The sequence below is a fragment of the Canis aureus genome, chromosome 38, assembly GCF_053574225.1.
Source record: "Canis aureus isolate CA01 chromosome 38, VMU_Caureus_v.1.0, whole genome shotgun sequence".
NCBI lineage: Eukaryota > Metazoa > Chordata > Mammalia > Carnivora > Canidae > Canis > Canis aureus.
Window position 1 is genome coordinate 21,556,152 of NC_135648.1, and position 12,450 is coordinate 21,568,601.

The window sequence follows — 12,450 nt, forward strand, 5'->3', positions numbered from 1 at the left end:
GTCCCTGCTCCCATGACTGTTGCCATGTCCACTCACCAGGGGACAGAGAAAGTAAAAATATCCAGCAGTGAGAAGGGAGGAATGGAGTCTGCCAAATACCACGGGGAAGGAGACAGCAGAGAGTTAGGGCATCACCTTTGTCCTGGGTGTCAGAAAAATCGTCTCTGGATTCCCTTCAGTGCCCCATGGCAGGGGCCTCACCCCAGGTGGTTGGGACACATCTGGAATGTGAAATGAGAACCCAGATCAACTTTCCAGCATGGTGACTTTGTAAATTCAGCCACCTTGGGTATGTTGCTTCTTTCTGAGCCTCTGTCTAAACTTCTCTGTCTAAAACTGAGCGGGTGTGTGTGTGTGTGTGTGTGTGTGTGTGCTAAATAGATCTAGTTCGGGCATTTTGTTGTACTAGAATTCCCTGAGTCTACCATGGGCATCAATGATGAGAGACTCAAAATAACCAGAAATACAACTTTAAGCTTCAACCAGATACACCACACCTCTCATAATACATATTTATAGGAACAGGCATCGCCAAGTTTTAAGGAAGAAAACAAATCATTCAAAGTTTCTGATTCGTAATTTTGGGGAAGGCACTTTTATCAGCAATGACCATAGATAAATGTAACCTGAATGTAACTTAGTTCTAAAACTAAATCAGCGAGTATACAAAGAATGGCGAGCAACTCAAGCAGTATTCCTGGATTCATTTTTGCTGGTTCCCACGAAGCTCCGGGTGAATTGAAAGGGCCAAGTCATTTGGTTTCATAGATCACCCAGCTATTTTTCAGAGAAGCTAAGCACCTGCTACAGATTACGATCAGTTTGTGAGTGCTTTGGTGGCTCAGACCATGTCTTGTCCATATTTTACACACCACAATTCCTGGCACAATACTTAGAGACCATGGATAGGAGAAGCACTTTGCAACATTCTGTTGCAATTCAATCAATTTACCTAGAGGAAACACTAACCCTGGGGGAGCCACTTAATGTCCTGAATCTCAGTTTCTCTTCTGCTAATTGGGGAGTCAAATGCCTGCCTCCTAAAGTTTTTCAAGGCAGGTAATCGAGACGGCGGAAGCTTCCAACACCATTCCTTCCTCATTGTTGGGTCTCAGAGCTTCATGGGCATCCCAACCTATGCAGTTTGGTCATGCAAGGGCCCCTCAATTGGTTTACTACTCTGCTGTTGCCAGCTTTATTTTATTATTTTTTAAGATTTTATTTATTTATTTGAGAGAGACTGAGATAGCAAGTGGAGAGGAGAGGGAGAAGAAGGCTCTCTACCAAGCAGGGAGCCCAATGTGGGACTCGATCCCAGGACCGTAGGACCCTGACCCGAGCCAAAGGCAGATGCTTAACTGACTGAGCCACGCTGGCATCCCTAGATTCTTAATAATTTCTTAAAAAGGAACCCCAGATTTTCAGATTTTCATTTACACTGGACCCTGCCTATTGTACAGCCGTCCTCAGTCACGGTATTGATTTGAGCAGAGTTGCCAAAGCTCGAACAAGGTCACTATACAGAGCAAGAAATAGGTCAGCCAATCACCAAGTCTCCCCTGAGTGCCTCATCTACACCCGTGAGCCCTGCGCCTTCTGAACTCCCAGAGGATGGCTCTAAGCACACTCTTCGGCACTAACTAAACAGAGATTTGCTTTCCCGGTTTAACTTCGGTCAAGCCACTTAACATCTCTGTGCCTCAGTTTCCTCAACTGTAAAGAGGAGCTATTAATAGCATCGGCATTTTCAGGGTTGCAGTGAGGATAAAATGAATTAATCTCTGTAAAGCTCTTAGCGCAGTTCCTGTCGGGGGTAAACTCTCTGTAAGGGTCACCTACTACTCTTCGCTGTTGTCTTACAACTTTCCTCTGCAGCAGCCTGCATTCTGACTCCCATTCATAATGCTTCAAATTGCCACCCCAGGCTTGCCCTTCCACATATGCCCGTTTTTTGCAACTCAGAGCAAATCTAAAGGAAAATACTTCTGCAGGGAGATGTTTCCTGGGATCTGCTTCCCTTCGACTTAAAAGGAGTGATTAATTTATAGCTATTATATTGATAGAGGGCTTCACTGGGCACCGTATCTACTACTGGTCTGCAATCCTCATAGCAACACTGTAAGGTGGCTTGGTTGTATGTCCATTTTACAGATGAAGAAACTGAGGCTTGCACAGGTTTAACAGAGTTCTTTGGCTCTAATTCTGTCTGAATCCAAGGTCTGTGCACCTTTTAGCCGGAGCCCTGATTACAACTGCTGGTTAGCGTAGATACATCTTAGGTCTCAGGTCTCAGGAACAAGAGACTAATGTCCATCAAATACAAATTGCTCCATCTTAGGCTCCTGCCATGCCAAATACAAGTGACTTCCACACTCTGGAATCCCAACACAGAGACAGAGAATCCCCTCCGAGACGTCTGCACATATATGTTCACAGACACACACTCCTCCAACTAATGTAAAAATCTACTGACCCGGACAATACTTACCCCCAGGACCACGAGCAAGGTCTAACTGACCCCAGCTTGTGCTTCAGCAATGTCCCGATGGAAACATCATCCCCACCAACACCCCAGCCCCACCCAGAAGCTTCTCAGTCATTGGTGGTCAGTCACAAATGTTTCACCACTTCCAAAAGGGCGGGGGCATGCTGCTTGGAAGATAATAATCTAGCTCAGTTGAGTAGAGCAGAGTGAAGCAATAGATAACACCTTCTATCTCTCTCAGCAGGGCTCTACCCTGCTCCTCTTTGCAGACAGTTTACGTAGATGGAGGAGATTAGTAGTCTCTTTATCTCCATGTGATCGCACATTTAAAGACCACAAATATGCCCGTAGCCTGGTAACATGGAAAGAGCACTGATGGGGGAGCCAAGAGGCCTGGGTTCAAGTCCCATCTCTTGTATTAACTTGTTGCATGAGTTCAAACATATCACTTTCCATCAGACAACCCGTGTTCTTCCTCTATAAAATGAAGAAACAGGTGTCTCGATATTAGCAAAGGTCCCTTCCAGCCTGGCCCATCTTTGAATCTGCGTGTGATGTGGCCCCAAATTAAAAGATGCGTGTGACAGATTTGGGGAGCTGATGAGGATCGTTTTCCAAAGACAATTTCTTTGCCATTAAACATTAAATGAAGCCAACCTAAGACGGTTGTTGCAGTTTATATGATCACACCAGGAAGGCAAGGAAGGCCAATTGCAGGCTTTTCGTGGGTCTCAAGCTAAAGCCCCAGGATTCAAATTTGGGGGTGAAGAAGACATGAGGAGGATAAAATGATCCTGCTATAAAGTGAAGAAAGCAGAAATGTATAGGTCTCTGTGACATCACCTCCCTGTTGAGAACAAGTTAGAACCAGTGTAGAACAATGGCTTCAGAATCAGATATATTCAGATGTAAACCCTGCTATATTACTTGGTGGCTGTGCGTCTTGAGGAAAGTTGCTTAAAGTTGCTTAACCTCTTTTTCCTTTGTAAAATTGGGTTAATAATAATAAATACCTAATTTTTAAAAAATCTCCTAAGTTCGTTTAAAGTTAAATAATACAAATAGATCGGCAAAGCACTTAACAGAAGATCCTTTCTGGGGTAAACAACAAATAGTAGCCATCTATATTTTTATTCTAGAAAGCCATCCCTTAGGCTGAATCTTGCTCAGTGACTCTTGATGTATCATCAGCTCACTGTGGAAGTAAGTCTGCGGCTGGAGCTACCGTTTTCTTTCCTTTACAGAAGTTGTGTTAAGGACACAGAGCCCTGCTATCACTCAAGATTTAGGAGCCCACAAGAGTGATTTCCTAACTGGGCTCTCCACACCCTCCGGGTTCACCTGCCAATATCAAATACTCTCCCCTCTGCTCCGGGTCGGCCTTGCTCGCTGAGTAATTAACTCAAGCCACAGTTAACTTACGGGAACCAAGCTGAGTCTCAACATTTCCAGCACCGTGTGACATGAACCCGGTGTAGCTGTGGCAGCAGCCAGAGCTGTGTGAGCTTCACGTCGCTCAGCTCCTCTGTGTGGACCACTCTTGAACCTTCCATGACGCCGTTCCGAGGCTCACAGTGCCATGTAGTTATTGAGGATCTTTGAACGAGACGTATGTGGGGTTCTCATGTGTGCACGCTCACTAGACAGTGATGCAACAATAAAAAGTCCACTTGACTTGGACGTCAGTGCCCCAGAGATCTGAGGCACTTGGCAGGTCTGGACTGCATTTTCCTGGTATAGAACTAGAAGGAGTTCTGATTAGATCATTCGTGACTCTGCACAGCAAAGTAAGGGGCTCTGAGGGTCTCTGTCTTATTCTTCTCTGGGTCCTGGGTGGCCAGACCTTTGCCTGTATCTATAGTAGGGGCTCAACAAATATAGCAGGGGCATGAATAAGAGAGTGAATAAATTCAAGTGCTCAGTTACACACGCAGACCTGCAGCTCACATCCCATCTAAACACAAACACGAGGATGAGCTGAGGATTCACCCACAAACGCACTTAGCCTGCTCCTGCCTGGAGGCCCCTGGGAACGCGTTCCTCGCCCGGGCTCCCTTCTGGGCTGCGTCTGCCGAGTCCCACATGACAAGGGCCCTCCTGTCTGCTTTGAGCTCAACAGACCCCAGCCCCAAAGGCAGGACTTGGGGGGAGATCAGAACAGTGATAAATGAAGTTATAACATCTGTAACAGCAACAGGAAGTTATTTTTGATAGTTTATCACCTGCTGGAGTGGCTGATGGTCGTCGCTAACACGCCTTCCCCTACACTCCCCCGACAGTGTATGAGACCTCATCCCTCCCAAAGCCCTTTCCCCTGCGCAATGTCTCTGACCCCTGCGGGACACGGTGTCTCCCAGAGAACACAGTACAGTCTGCAGGAGAAGTGATCTAGTCTCCCCATCTATAAGAGAGGAAGGTGGTGTTGCAACGGGAGTAGGGATTTTCTGGCAAAGGGAAAACCTCTTGCTCACCATGCCATCCCCCTAAAACGTTCTCCACACTACTTCCCCTGCATACTTGTCTTTTAAAAATACTTTTCCAAATTGTTTTCCACATTATATCAAATGAACTTTTAAAACCCACAGCTCTGGTTATGTCATTTCTCTGCTTAAAAACTCTCCCGTGGCTTCCCATTGTACTTAGGACAAAATCCAAGATCCTGAATAAGATCTATAAGGCTCCCCCTACCTGGCAGCTGCCTGCCCTTTTAAAGCTGTAGCTCAGGTATTTTGCTTGGTTTTTTCTCTCCACCCTCTTCCAGACCCCCTCCATCACGGGCTGTCTGCTCAAATGGGTCCCTCTGTGCCCAAGTGGTTTTCATGGTACTTTTTTTAAGATTTTATTTTTAGGTAATCTCTACGCCCAATGTGGGGTTTGAACGGACAACCCTGAGATCAAGAGTGGCATGCTTATGAGCCAGCCAGGTGCCCCGTCACCGCATTTTTAATGGCTATGTAATATCCCACCTTGCTGGCATAACCCTAAATTCCAAACCATTCCTTGGGTCATCACTAGTTGTTTCCAGTGTTTTTACTCTTGCAAATAACACCGTCATAGTTAACTTTGTACACACTGGTTTTTTCCCCCTTATTTCAGACTATTTCCTTAGGATTCAGTTCTAGAATTGAATATCTAAGTTCAAGGAAAGTGCACTTATGGTTCTTGCATCATATTGACCTTCTGCTTTCAGAAGATGTATCCTCTTAGCAGTATTTGAGCGTGTTCATTTATCTACAATCTGGAGAGCAATGAGTTATCATTTTTCAGTAATGATAGTTACAGCCAGGAGGGTTTTATTTTTTTAATTTTTTTAAGATTTATTTATTTATTCATGACAGATACAGAGAGAAAGAGAGAGGCAGAGACACAGGCAGAGACAGAAGCAGGCTCCATACAGGGAGCCCGACGTGGGACTCGATCCCGGGTCTCCAGGATCACACCCTGGGCTGAAGGCAGTGCTAAACCACTGAGCCACCCCGGCTGCCCGCCAGGCGGGCTTTAATTTATTTTTTTCGAATCTGTTTATCATTAGTCATAACATGTTTTACTATCTATTGAGTGCCAGGAACTGTACCAGTTGCTTCCTGTACACTAATTTATTTAATCCTCAGAACAAACTTGCGAAAAGGGTATTATTTTAAAATGAAGAAACTGAAAATTGGGGAGGTTCTTGAGAGTTTGGTAAATAGCAGAACAAGGATTCAAATTCAGATCTTTCATTATTATTTCAAAAGCCATTTGCTTTATGCAATATTTGTACACATTCTGTACCCCCTAATGGACTTTGTGCATTGGTGAGTAGGTCGACACTCAACATGCCATGGGCAGCGTGCACTGCAGAGCCCTAAGTTCACATGACAACAATATGAAGCACCGAGCCCTGCACTTTTCCAGAGTCAGTGGTCTACAGCCAGGAGCTACTTGCCCTTGGTCACCCCCACCACTCCTGCCCCCTCTTTCAGCTTTAACTTTTTATTGATTGGTGGGCTTGCTCCATAACTTAAAGTTTACCTTCAGTGACAGATGCCCTACAATGACCACCTCCAGAGTTGTTCAAGAATCAATGAGCCCACATGAAGTACTCTGTTAACTACAAAACACTCTACAAATGTTAGACTGTATTATCTTTCTTTTTCTGCCTTTTCAAAGAGTGATTGATTGATTTTAGAGAGCTCACATGCTAGCAGGGAAAGGGCAAGGGGAGAGGGAGAGGAGGAGACTCTCAAGCAGAGTCCCTGCTGAGCAAGGAGCCTGACGTGGGGCTCCATCCCACGACTCTGAGATCACAACCTGAGCAGAAACCAAGAGTTGGATGCTTTACCGACTGATCCAGCCAGGCACCCCAGGCTATATTATCTTTTAAAAATAACATACAGGAAAATGGAGAGTGACAGCTACCGAGAGCAGGGTTCCTTCTAGATTGTTCTAAAATTGATTGTGGTGCTAGTTGTGCATTTCTGCCGATGTACTAAAAACCACAAGATTGTTAATGAGTGAATTCTACGGTATGTGAATTCCACCTCAATGAAGCTACTATTAAAAAAGAATTAAAGAAAAAATCGAAGGCTTTCCTACTATGGCATCTGTGTTATTCCCCCTAAATGGTTCTGCCACCCATTCATTCTGTGGCTATTTCTTGATGGTCTGTGATGTGTCTGGCCCTATGCTAAGTGCTTGGGATACAGAGTGAAGAAGATAGACGTGGTCCTTATCCTCATGTGACTGGGATCATAGACTTCAGGCAAGAAGTCACAAAGAGGGGGGGCACCTGGGTGGCTCAGTTGGCTGAGGGTCTGACTTAGGTCATGATCAGCTCAGGTCATGATCTTAGGATCTCAGGATTTCAAAATTGAGCCCTCTTAAGATTCTCTCTCTTCCTCTGCCCCTCCTCTCCCTCTCTCTCTCCCTCTCTCTCTCTCTCTGGCTCTTGCTCTCACTCTCGTTCTCCCAATTTTGCTCTTGCTCTCACTTTCTCTCTGTCTCAAAACATAAAAATAAATAAACAAATAAATAAATAAAAATAAGTCACACAAAGGTGTGATGAAGGCTGTATTCTGGAAAGTTGAAAGGAGTCAGTGAACAGACAGCAGTGGGGCTCATCACAGTCTTTGGTCAGAGAAGCCTCAGCTTCTGTCTGCAGGTAGAGCCACAGATTTCAGTGGCACAGGCAAGCAGATGCTCCTGAAGACTTTGGGAGTAGAGTGAGAACACAGAGGTCCCAAGAGAAAGCCCTGAGATGCTCCAATATCAGAAGGACAGCTGGAGCCTGAGCAGGAGACCCCAAAATCATGATGAAGACATAGCAGGAACAGGACAGGAGTGGACAGATGCTAGGCCTCAAGGGACATCCATCTAACATCTGGGGCTCCTGGCTGTCCCCCCACTTCCCTTATGCAGTCAATATTGCCCCAGCTGGTGTGTTTCCAGGGGATGTCAATGAAGTTACTGGATCAAGTTTTCAACATTCCATGTCCAGGAACATATTTTCAGAGTATATTAGAGGAGTACACTATTTTTGCAAAGCCTGAAATACACCCTTTTCTAAAAACAAGAGTCCTTTGGAAATGAAGGACATCCCTCTGCACTCATCAGTCTCGTTAAATTTGCACTGTAGTACGTTGTGTTCTTTCCTCCATCTGGCCTCGCCTACCTTGCACATAAATTTTCTTCCACTGTTTTGAGTCCATGTTGGCTCTCCACTCAGATGATCGGCAACCAAGGAAGTGAAAAAGTGGGGGTCATGTGATTTATTTATTGGCAGAGTTTCTGATTATGAGGAGCTACTGCTGAATGATACCTGAGGCAGGTTCTCAAACAAAAAAACCTCTGGTAATGGATAATGGCCAGTCCCTTCTAATGTTGGCAACATAGTCCTGCTGATCTAGTTCCCTCAAGTAACCAATGAGACACAACTCCTTATAATACAATCAATTGTAATAACCAGTTACTAATTCTTCACATTTTCTATTGCATCTTATAGTTTATTAAAAAGATTTTATTTATTCATTTATGATAGACATAGAGAGAGAGAGAGAGAAGCAGGGACACGGGCAGAGGGCGAAACAGGCTCCATGCCGGGAACCCGACGTGGGACTCGATCCCGGGACTCCAGGATCATCCTGAGCCAAAGGCAGGCGCCAAACTGCTGAGCCACCTAGGGATCCCCTGCATCTTATAGTTTATAGAATATTTTTGTGAGACATTATCAGAAAACACCTGTGGAAGTAGCCATTATTATTTCCATTTTACAGATGAGAAAGCCTGAACTTAGGGAAATTAGTTAACTTGGGAAAGGTTGGACACAGTAAGTGAAGGGCTGAGATTGAGAGCCAACAGTGGTGACTCAACGGGGTTGTGCAGGTGGCAATGGACCTGTCCATCTTGGCAGCGGGCATTAAAGGGGTGTGTTGTCTCTAAGGATTTTAAAACAATAAAACTAAAGGCAATTTATTTTTTATTATCACCATGCGCCAGTAATTCTAAATAACGTCAGTGATAACTGTTACTTCTGGGCACTGAGAAACTTGCTCTAATAGAAACATTAAGAGAGCAAGTGAGCCTTATTTCCAGTCACACACAGAGATTTCTCTCAGGACTTTGGAAAAGATTTTATGTTCCAAATCCCCGTCCTTGTTAAAACAGTTACATTCTCTTTGAGGATTTTCAGAGCCTTGCAGGATTGTGCTTTTTCAGGAGAAATAACAGTGGACACAATGTCTAGAAGCTCCTCAACCTACTTAACAGAATTTCCCAAGAATCTTCTAGAAGAGAAGACTCGCATCAATTCACTCATTCACCAAATGCACTAAGCAGCTCCTCAGAGAGATGTAATGCAGGAGCCATGGGTGCAGGTAGAGAGCAGGGAGAGGAAGGCGGCTCCCACCAGGCTGGGGAGCTGTGGACAACTTCTTTTGAGGATAAGCTGGAGGAAATCGTCTTAGAGCCCAAGACCTGGACCTTCTTGGAGCACATAATTTACTTGCCCTCCAGGCTTTAGCTGGAAATATCCAGAATTCTCCCTTCCAAACTGAGAAGAGTAGCTGTTTTCTACAAAGTCACAAAGGTTGATTTAGGATTGGAGTCTCAGCTGTTAGCCCAGACCTGAAGGGTTTCCTAGAACCTCAAATTCTCAGTGCTAAAACTGGGACAGTCCCCAGGAAATCGAGATGGTTGACCATCCTTCCTTCTAGTTGCTAAGATTTCTTAATTACTTCTAAGTGTTCATTTGGCTGTTGTTAAAATCACCATGGGCCCCAAGATTAGGGGAAAGATTAGAGAAAGCCTGAGAAATATCTTTATTTTAGATATCTATAGGAGCCAGCACCAAGACAGGCTCACACATGAGCTCCAGGAAGACCCTAGAGCGGGATCTCTTAAGACCAGTGTTACTGACATTTTGTGAAGGATAATTCTAGTTTCGGGGGAGGGGGGTCTGTCCAGTGCATCTTAGGTTTTTTAACAGCATCCCTGGCCTCTACCCAATGTATTCCAGTAACACACCACGTGCGCACGTGCACACACACACACCCCACCTCATTGTGACAATCAAAAATGTCTCCAGATATTTTCAAATGTCCCCTGGAGGGGGGAGTGAAATTTCTCCCAGCTGAGAGCCACTGCCATAGAGAGATGTCTCTTGCAGCCTCACTAAGAATTTGGAGCTGTTGTGCACAAATCAGTGTTGGTATAGAGGGTGTCCTGGCTTCAGGCTGAGCAGTCACCCCATTTGCCACGATGAAAACCTAATGGCTACTCTGCACCCTCCCTGAGCAGAGGCAGAGTTAGCCTAGTCACTCGGTCCCTCTGCGACAGTGCCACCTGAGCAGGTGTCCTCTTTTACCAGTTCTTCCCATGAGCACTACAAGGAATACTTCCCGTCCTATGGATGCCCCTTAGGGAAATGAAAGGGAGTTTAAAGAATACTACATGGCCTTTCACAGAATATATTACATATTGAAGGCTCTGAGAAGCCTTGCAATAAAGAGTCCTGTCTAAATTTTATAATCCTTGGGATGCCTGGGTGGCTCAGTGGTTGAGCATCTGCCTTTGGCTCAGGGTGTGACCCTGGGGTCCAGGATCGAATCCCACGTCGGGCTCCCTGCATGGGGCCTGCTTCTCCCTCTGCCTGTGTCTCTGCCTCTCCCTCTGTGTGTCATTCATAAATAAATAAATAAATAAATAAATAAATAAATAAATAAATAAATAAATAAATTTTACGATCCAGATTTATGAGAAGGTCAATCTACCCATTAAGATTTAAATATCATTGGTTCAATATTCTAGCCGTTGGTTTAGAAACTCTGGGGCCCTCTCTGAGATTTCTGAGAATTTCCAGAGGGTTTGTGTTCCTGTACTCACTTCCAGCTCTCAGTTCGGCCTCCTCCCGATTTGTCCAACTCATTCATATAGCACCTTTCACCACTTCCCTCTTATTTCTGCTCTATGCTGACCAAGACGTGTATTTCAGGCCCCCTTCCCCTTCCCCAAAATACCTGCACGAGGCATTGGTGTGCTCAGCAGGCTTTCCTGAGGTTTGTAGTGGTAGAAGTCTTTTATGTGACTTTGACCTTCCTTCCTCTCAAAACTTTCCCCTTTATCCCCCTAAATCATGATTCTTCCAGCTTCTTCTACCCCCACTCAACTCATTCTCACTTTATTGTACAAAATATCTTCACTTTACCCTCCTTCCTTGGTCTCAGACCTAGTTTTGCACTTTGAAAGTATTGTTAATGGGTGACTGCCTACCGTACCATCCAAACTCTGACTTTTGAGTGAAAGGGGATGTCATAATGATGTCACCGGGACAACTGGTGTACACCAGGCGAATCCCTGGCACACCAGGGCACATGACAAGCATACATCTCCACTACAACAAAGGGCTGTCTACTCCTGGACTTGCCCTTGATTGACACAGAAAAGGTGGCAGAGGGTTGGAAATGTTATTGTTTCCTTTCTACCCTTTCCTCCTCTCGTCATTCTTCATGAATGGAATGGAGCCATAGAGTACGATGTTCTTATTAAATAGACCAGGCCACCCTCCCTAGATGATAAGCAGTAGCTTCCCTCAGCTTTGATTTTAAGTGAAAATTCCTTTTTCTCCATTGCTCTTTGCTTATTCATCATTTCCCAAATTTATTTGGTCCTAGATCTCATTTAATCTCTCCATCCCTACATCCATTAATGTCTCCTGTAACTGGGACACACTTTGGGGAACTCAGAGCTCAGAGAGAAGGAGGACTTTCACCTTTGCCACTTAAATCACCTTGTGTGATGACAGGATTAGGGTGAAGACTGGCCTGGGTTCAGGAGTCCCCTGTAAGTGAGGAGAACACTGGAGATTAACAGAGAAGAGCACCAAGAGTGCAGAGAGCGGAATCTACAGCCAGAGGCGTAGCCCCTCCCAAATCAGGCTGCTCTATGTTGACATTCCATGGAATATGCTCTGGGAAATGCTGCCTTGAATCCCTGATTCCCAAACTCAGGTGCTGAGTTGTTGCACAAACCTCATCTCCTCATACTTTTTCCTTTCTACTCCAAACACTCTCACCTCCCTGCTATTCTTTGACTATGTAAGGTGTACTTCCACCTCAGGGCCTTTGCATTTACTGTTCCTTCTGCCCAGAATGTTGTTCCCCATTTACTCTCACTTCCTTTAGGTCAAGTGATAGTGAGGCCTCCCCTGATCATCCAATGCAAAATAACACCCCGCTTCCACTTCTGTTTCCTACATTCCATGACTTGCTTTATTAATATGCCAACATCTGATAGTCTGTGTGTATGTTCATTTGTTCATTGACTATTTCTCCCTCCTAGAAGGTAAGCTCCATGAGGACAAGGTTTTGTATCTTGGGGTCACAGTTAGATTTCCAGAGTCTAGAACATGGTGAGATTTAATACATGTTTTTAAGTGAAGAAAAGAAGGGGAGACTCAATGGTAATTCCAGACATCCTCCAAAGTTCCCACA

The 12,450-nt window shown here is 44.9% G+C and overlaps 1 protein-coding gene across 1 annotated transcript in view; it reads right to left on the reverse strand.

Moving 5' to 3' along the window:
• RHEX (regulator of hemoglobinization and erythroid cell expansion) overlaps window positions 1-2,576 on the reverse strand; it is an 18,377-nt gene extending 15,801 nt beyond the window's left edge. Inside the window, exon 1 of the mRNA XM_077886660.1 lies at window positions 2,489-2,576. The gene's annotated coding sequence lies outside the window, so the exon portion shown is untranslated. The remainder of the gene's footprint in view (window positions 1-2,488) is intronic.
• Between the last annotated feature and the right edge of the window lie 9,874 nt (window positions 2,577-12,450).